At 48.9% G+C, this 6,695-nt stretch overlaps 1 protein-coding gene across 1 annotated transcript in view; it reads right to left on the bottom strand.

The window, feature by feature from the left end:
* The window catches only part of IL1RAPL2 (interleukin 1 receptor accessory protein like 2), a 1,439,628-nt gene extending 1,433,275 nt beyond the window's left edge, over positions 1–6,353 (bottom strand). The window contains exon 1 of the mRNA XM_068251064.1: positions 6,305–6,353. The gene's annotated coding sequence lies outside the window, so the exon portion shown is untranslated. The remainder of the gene's footprint in view (positions 1–6,304) is intronic.
* Between the last annotated feature and the right edge of the window lie 342 nt (positions 6,354–6,695).

Below are 6,695 nucleotides of genomic sequence, written 5' to 3' on the forward strand. Positions count from 1 at the left end.
TTCAACATTGACCTCTTCAGTAAACACAGCAGTGGTATGGTAATGCTGACTGAAGAGTTGTCACTGCTCACAAGCAACGTGGATTGCTCAAAATTTTGGAGGACTTGGCAGAGGTCCAACATGTTGGCCCAATCGGATCCACAGAAGCTTGGCAGCTGTCCGGATGCGCCTCGGTACTGTGCCGTCATGTACTGGACCACTGCACTCTTCTGCTCACAAAAGCGTGCTAGCATGTGCAGCGTAGAATTCCAGCGCGTAGGGACATCACACAGCAAGCGATGGTGGGGGAGATTGAAGCGCTCCTGCATCTTGGCGAGTGCCCCCGAAGCAGTACTGGAATTTCTACAATGTTTGGCCACTCGACGCACCTTCAACAGAAGATCGGCCACGCCTGGGTATGTCCTCAGGAACCGCTGAACTACTAGGTTCATCACGTGCGCCAGGCAAGGGATGTGTGTCAGCTTAGCCAACCTTAAAGCGCGAATGAGATTACTCCCATTATCACACACAACCATGCCCGGTTTCAGGTCCAGCGGTGCCAGCCACAAATCCGTCTGTTCCTTTATTCCCTTCCAAATTTCCTCCCCTGTGTGCTGCTTATCCCCAAGGCAGATCAGCTTCAGCAACGCTTGCTGACGCATGCCAACAGCTGTGCTGCACTGCTTCCACCATCCTACTGCTGCTGGGTTAGCGTTTCCGGATGAGGTACAGCTTTGAGATGCGTTGGAGGAGAAGGAGTCAGAGAGGTAGGTGCTGCTCTTGTTATCCAGTGGGAGGGACGGCGGTGCAGCTGTTTGCGGCGTGGGCAACACCCGCGCCGTAGCAGGTGAGGAATCGCTGCCAGGCTCCACAAGGTTCACCCAGTGCGCGGTAAGGGAGATGTATCGACCCTGTCCGAACGCACTCGTCCAAGTGTCAGTGGTGAGGTGAACCTTGCAGGCAACGGCATTCTTCAAGCTTCGGGTTATTTTGCTGACCACGTGCTCATGCAACTCAGGCACTGCAGAGCGCGCAAAGTGGTAGCGACTGGGAACCACGTAACGTGGGATGGCCACTGACATCATGCCCTTGAAGCTGTTTGTCTCCACCACTCGATATGGCGGCATTTCGCAGGCCAGAAGCTTGGCTATGCTGGCTGTTACTGCTACGGCCCGGGGGTCATTTGCTGGCAATTTCCTCTTGCGCTCAAACATCTCCGACACAGACAACTGAACCGTAGCGCTGCACACGGAAGGGCTGTTGGTTGTTGTGTTTGATGAACACTGGGAGACCTCAAGAGCACTACTCCGGAAAGTGACAGTGTCAGCGTCGTCTGATGTTTGTGAATGTTGTGAACCACGCAATGGCTGGGCTACTGCTGCTGCTGAGGCGGGTCTGGTGGTGAGTCTGGTGAACCCAAGGGAGGCAGTGTTGCTGGTACCCTGTCCTGCCGCGTTTGCCCACAGAGTGGGATGTTTGGATAGCATGTGGCGGCTCATGCTGGTGGTGGAGAGGTTGTTAATACTTTTCCCCCTGCTCAGGCGGGTCTTGCACACCTTGCAAATCGCCATGGTAACATCCTCAGTGCAGTCTTCAAAGAAAGCCCAGACTTTGGAGCACCTGCCTCCTTGCTGGCGATTTCTGTTTGCTCCTCTTTTGCCTCTCACTTGAACTTCCACGCTTGTGGTGCCTGAAATTGCGCGCCGCCTACCTTGTGGCACAAGGCGAACTCGTGCAGCAGTGGGTTCTTCAACAGACTCATCTGTGCTGCTGCTACGACGGCGATGTTCTCGTTCAGAAACAAAATCTGGGTCTATGTCCACATTGTCCATACCCTCCTCTTCCATCTCCTCAAACTCGTCATATGTCATTGTGGGGGGCCGCCGCTGTGGAGTAGAGCTCCCCAGAACAACCTCTGCGCAGCTCACTCCAACGTCGTCTTCCAGATCTTGTCGGCCGACCTCCTGCAATTGCAACCCCTCCTGCCCAACTTGCTCTGGGATTTGGGTTTCCGAGTCCTCCTCGGACTCGCCTTGTATTTCAGTGCGCGGTGCATTTCCCACAGTTAATGGTTGTGAATCCGGGCACAACATTTCTGGCTGTTCCTCCATTGACCTTTGAAAGGTGGAAGTTTGTTGGGCTGGGAATAGCTCCTGCGAATACCCCATTGTGTCCTGAGGTAATTCATCGGACTGGTTATCTGGCAGTTGTGTGCGTGGTGTCGCTGCCGGTTGTGTCAGCTTTGTGCCCACTGGCTCCTTGTAACTGGCTGAGGACTCGGACCTCGTGCGTGATGTGCTGGTGCTGCTTAACCCACTGCTGGACGCTTGAGAGGTCATCCAAGTAATTATCTGGTCCTGTTCTTTTGGATCTGTGAGGGTTGTTGTCCTGGACAACATGGGCGGTATTGAGTGGGTTTTCTTGGGTGCTCCCCTGTGGCCTGTACGTGAACCGTCAGGGGAAACACCTCTTCCCTTGCCCCTTCCTCTTTCACCGGATTTCTTCCTCATTTCACTTATCCTTACAGTACACGCTGACTGGCAGCAGTACAGTGGCAGTACAGAAATGCTATACAGTACCACTATTCCCAGCAGCGACACAGAGCACAATGCTATACAGTGGCGGGTGAGCGATGTACCACTATTCCCAGCAGCGACACAGAGCACAATGCTATACAGTGGCAGGTGAGCGGTGTACTACTGTTCCCAGGCCCAGCAGACACAGAGTGGAAGTAAACACAATGCTATATAGTCTGGCTGAGCGGTGTACACAGAGTGGCAGTACACACAATGCTATATAGTCTGGCTGAGCGGTGTACACAGAGTGGCAGTACACACAATGCTATATAGTCTGGCTGAGCCGTGTACACAGAGTGTCAGTAAACAATGCTATATATAGTCTGGCTGAGCGGTGTACACAGAGTGGCAGTACACACAATGCTATATAGTCTGGCTGAGCGGTGTACACAGAGTGGCAGTACACACAATGCTATATAGTCTGGCTGAGCGGTGTACACAGAGTGGCAGTACACACAATGATATATAGTCTGGCTGAGCCGTGTACACAGAGTGGCAGTACACACAATGCTATATAGTCTGGCTGAGCCGTGTACACAGAGTGGCAGTACACACAATGCTATATATAGCGTGGCTGAGCGAGGTACACAGTGGCAGTACACACAATGCTATATAGTCTGGCTGAGCCGTGTACACAGAGTGTCAGTAAACAATGGTATATAGTCTGGCTGAGCGGTGTACACAGAGTGTCAGTAAACAATGGTATATAGTCTGGCTGAGCGGTGTACACAGAGTGGCAGTAAACACAATGCTATATATAGCGTGGCTGAGCGAGGTGCACAGTGGCAGTACACACAATGCTATATAGTCAGGCTAAGCCGTGTACACAGAGTGTCAGAAAACACAATGCTATATATAGCGTGGCTGAGCGAGGTGCACAGTGGCAGTACACACAATGCTATATAGTCAGGCTGAGCCGTGTACACAGAGTGTCAGTAAACAATGGTATATAGTCTGGCTGAGCGGTGTACACAGAGTGTCAGTAAACAATGGTATATAGTCTGGCTGAGCGGTGTACACAGAGTGGCAGTAAACACAATGCTATATATAGCGTGGCTGAGCGAGGTGCACAGTGGCAGTACACACAATGCTATATAGTCAGGCTGAGCCGTGTACACAGAGTGTCAGTAAACAATGGTATATAGTCTGGCTGAGCGGTGTACACAGAGTGTCAGTAAACAATGGTATATAGTCTGGCTGAGCGGTGTACACAGAGTGGCAGTAAACACAATGCTATATATAGCGTGGCTGAGCGAGGTGCACAGTGGCAGTACACACAATGCTATATAGTCAGGCTAAGCCGTGTACACAGAGTGTCAGAAAACACAATGCTATATATAGCGTGGCTGAGCGAGGTGCACAGTGGCAGTACACACAATGCTATATAGTCAGGCTAAGCCGTGTACACAGAGTGTCAGAAAACACAATGCTATATATAGCGTGGCTGAGCGAGGTGCACAGTGGCAGTACACACAATGCTATATAGCCAGGCTAAGCCGTGTACACAGAGTGTCAGAAAACACAATGCTATATATAGCGTGGCTGAGCGAGGTACACAGTGGCAGTAAACAATGCTATATATATAGTGTGGCTGAGCGAGCGGTGTACTACTGTTCCCAGCAGCGACACACAATGACTGGGGGGGACCCTGGCTAGCGTGGCTGGAGAGCGAACTACCCTGCCTGCCTACCCAAAGCTAAACCCACAGAGAAATGGCGGAGATATGACGTGGTTCGGGTATTTATTTACCCGAACCACGTGACCGTTCGGCCAATCAGAGCGCGTTCGGGCCCGAACCACGTGACCCGTTCGGCCAATCACAGCGCTAGCCGAACGTTCGGGGAACGTTCGGCCATGCGCTCTTAGTTCGGCCATGTGGCCGAACTCGAACATCACCCGAACAGGGTGATGTTCTGCAGAACCCGAACAGTGGCGAACACTGTTCGCCCAACACTAGTGGCACACCCTCCTTTTTCCTCTATCCACAGAGAACGACATCTTAGTCCTGAGTGGGGACAGGCCTAATCTCCCCACCTGCCTCTACAGTGGTTGCCTTTGAGGTAACCCCGGTTTGTAAGTATATCACTTACTTCTCATCTATTCCTCCCTATTCCAATACTTACTACACCATATTGGGCTCTCAGTTTTCCGTTTTAATGATGGCTTAAGGCTTAAGATGGCGTATGATAAACGATCCACAATGGTGTGCTGGCATTTTGAATGACCAACATGACTGTTCACAGATGATCATCGTCAGCAGTGTGTACAGACCTAGCAACAATTTTTAAACAATATTGTAACGATCGCTGTCAGCACGCAGAGAGAATCTGATTATTGGTGATCTGCAGTATCACCAAGAATACAGATATATACCTGATTATTGATCATCTGCAGAATCACAGATAATACAGATATATTGCTAACCTCTGGACACCTGGATAGTGTGAGTGTTTGGTGTAACGGTAGTACTTTGAGTATAGCACAGGAAATTAGAGACAGTATGGCAATACTGCTCTAGATATAGGAAATCTTGCAGTAGCCTGAGACTTCCCAAGGGGCGGAGTCAGGCTGGAAGAAGGAAGGTTCAGAGAGTGAGTGACAATGAAGACCAATGTCGCTGAGTGATCTGGAGACTATCTCTTAATAGTAGAGATAGTTCTCGTGGTCGGGCAAGCCAGGTCGGCAACACACGGTCAGACAAGGTACATAGACAGAAGGCTGATTCGGTAACCAAGGCAAGCAGGGTTTGGCAACAGAGTATCAGATGTGCAAGGTACCGAATCAAAGATCAGAGGAGTAGTCAGGAAAGCAATAAGTCATAACAGATATCAAACAATGCCTAGTCTGTGTGTGAGATCCTTGGTCTCTACACCCTGGAACTAGTCTGAAAAATGGTAACACAAGTTCCCTAGTCTGGGTGTGAGGTCCGTGGTCTCTACACCCTGGAACTAGTCTTATGTATAACAAAATGGTAACACAAGTTCCCTAGTCTGGGTGTGAGGTCCGTGGTCTCTACACCCTGGAACTAGTCTGATGTATAACAGATTGATAACACAAGTTCCCTAGTCTGGGTGTGAGGTCCGTGGTCTCTACACCCTGGAACTGGTCTAAGCATAAACAGACTGATAACACAGGTTCCCTAGTCTGGGTGGGAGGTCCGTGGTCTCTACACCCTGGAACTGGTCTAAGCATAAACAGATTGATAATACAAGTAATCTGGCTCAGTGTGAATTCCCAGGTCCACCTGGTTCAAACACACTGCAGGATCTGACTAAGGTCTGAGTGCTTCCACGTAGTGTTCGCAACGAACCCGAACTAGTGGGATAATGTAAGAGGTCCTAGGAACCCTTGCTAAAAAGCTATGATAAATACAATTTGTCCTTCTTAAAACAGGAGATATTGGCAATTATTCAGGTTTATGTGAGCAAGAAAGATCTCCCAAGATGCATCACTATTGAATATGCAAATCATTTCTTTATGCCCCTGAAAGTAACACATGTGCAGTGTGCCTATGGCCAATTATTTTATGTTTTAAAGATAGGCTTGTGCATTCTTGGCCACTAATGATCCAATCTTTCATCCAATCTTACCTTTTCTATGTAACATAAGGGAACTGCCTAAATTATCCACTCCATATATTCACTCAATTTACCCTTATACTTCATGGATTTGGTAAAATTGGATGAAAATGATTGGATCATTAGTGGCCACCTTAACATCAATAGCAGCAAGAGATAATTACAGATTACCTGATGCATTTCTGAGGTTGTATAGAGACTGCTCTCAGCATTTTGCATTCTGACCTCAGGTGGAATATATTGGCACGGCCTGAAAAGACAGCTGGTTAAGATCTTTACCATTTCTATCTTCTAGACAGTGGAATAATTTACTTTTCTTTAATACCTCTTTCCGAAGGTCTAACTACCTAATTTGAAACTTTTTGCTTTTGGTGGGGATATATGTACAGCTGCAGTACCAATGGGTAAGGATGCATAATATGAATAAGAGAGGAAAAAAGGCTTACCCCTTAAAGTGCACCTAAAAGATGTTTCCTTTTAAACAATACCAGTTGCCTGGCAGTCCTGCTGATCTCTTTGGCTGCAGTAGTTGCTGAATCATACACCTAAAACAAGCATGCAG

Source organism: Hyperolius riggenbachi, chromosome 8 (genome assembly GCF_040937935.1).
Source record: "Hyperolius riggenbachi isolate aHypRig1 chromosome 8, aHypRig1.pri, whole genome shotgun sequence".
Classification (NCBI taxonomy): Eukaryota; Metazoa; Chordata; class Amphibia; order Anura; family Hyperoliidae; genus Hyperolius; species Hyperolius riggenbachi.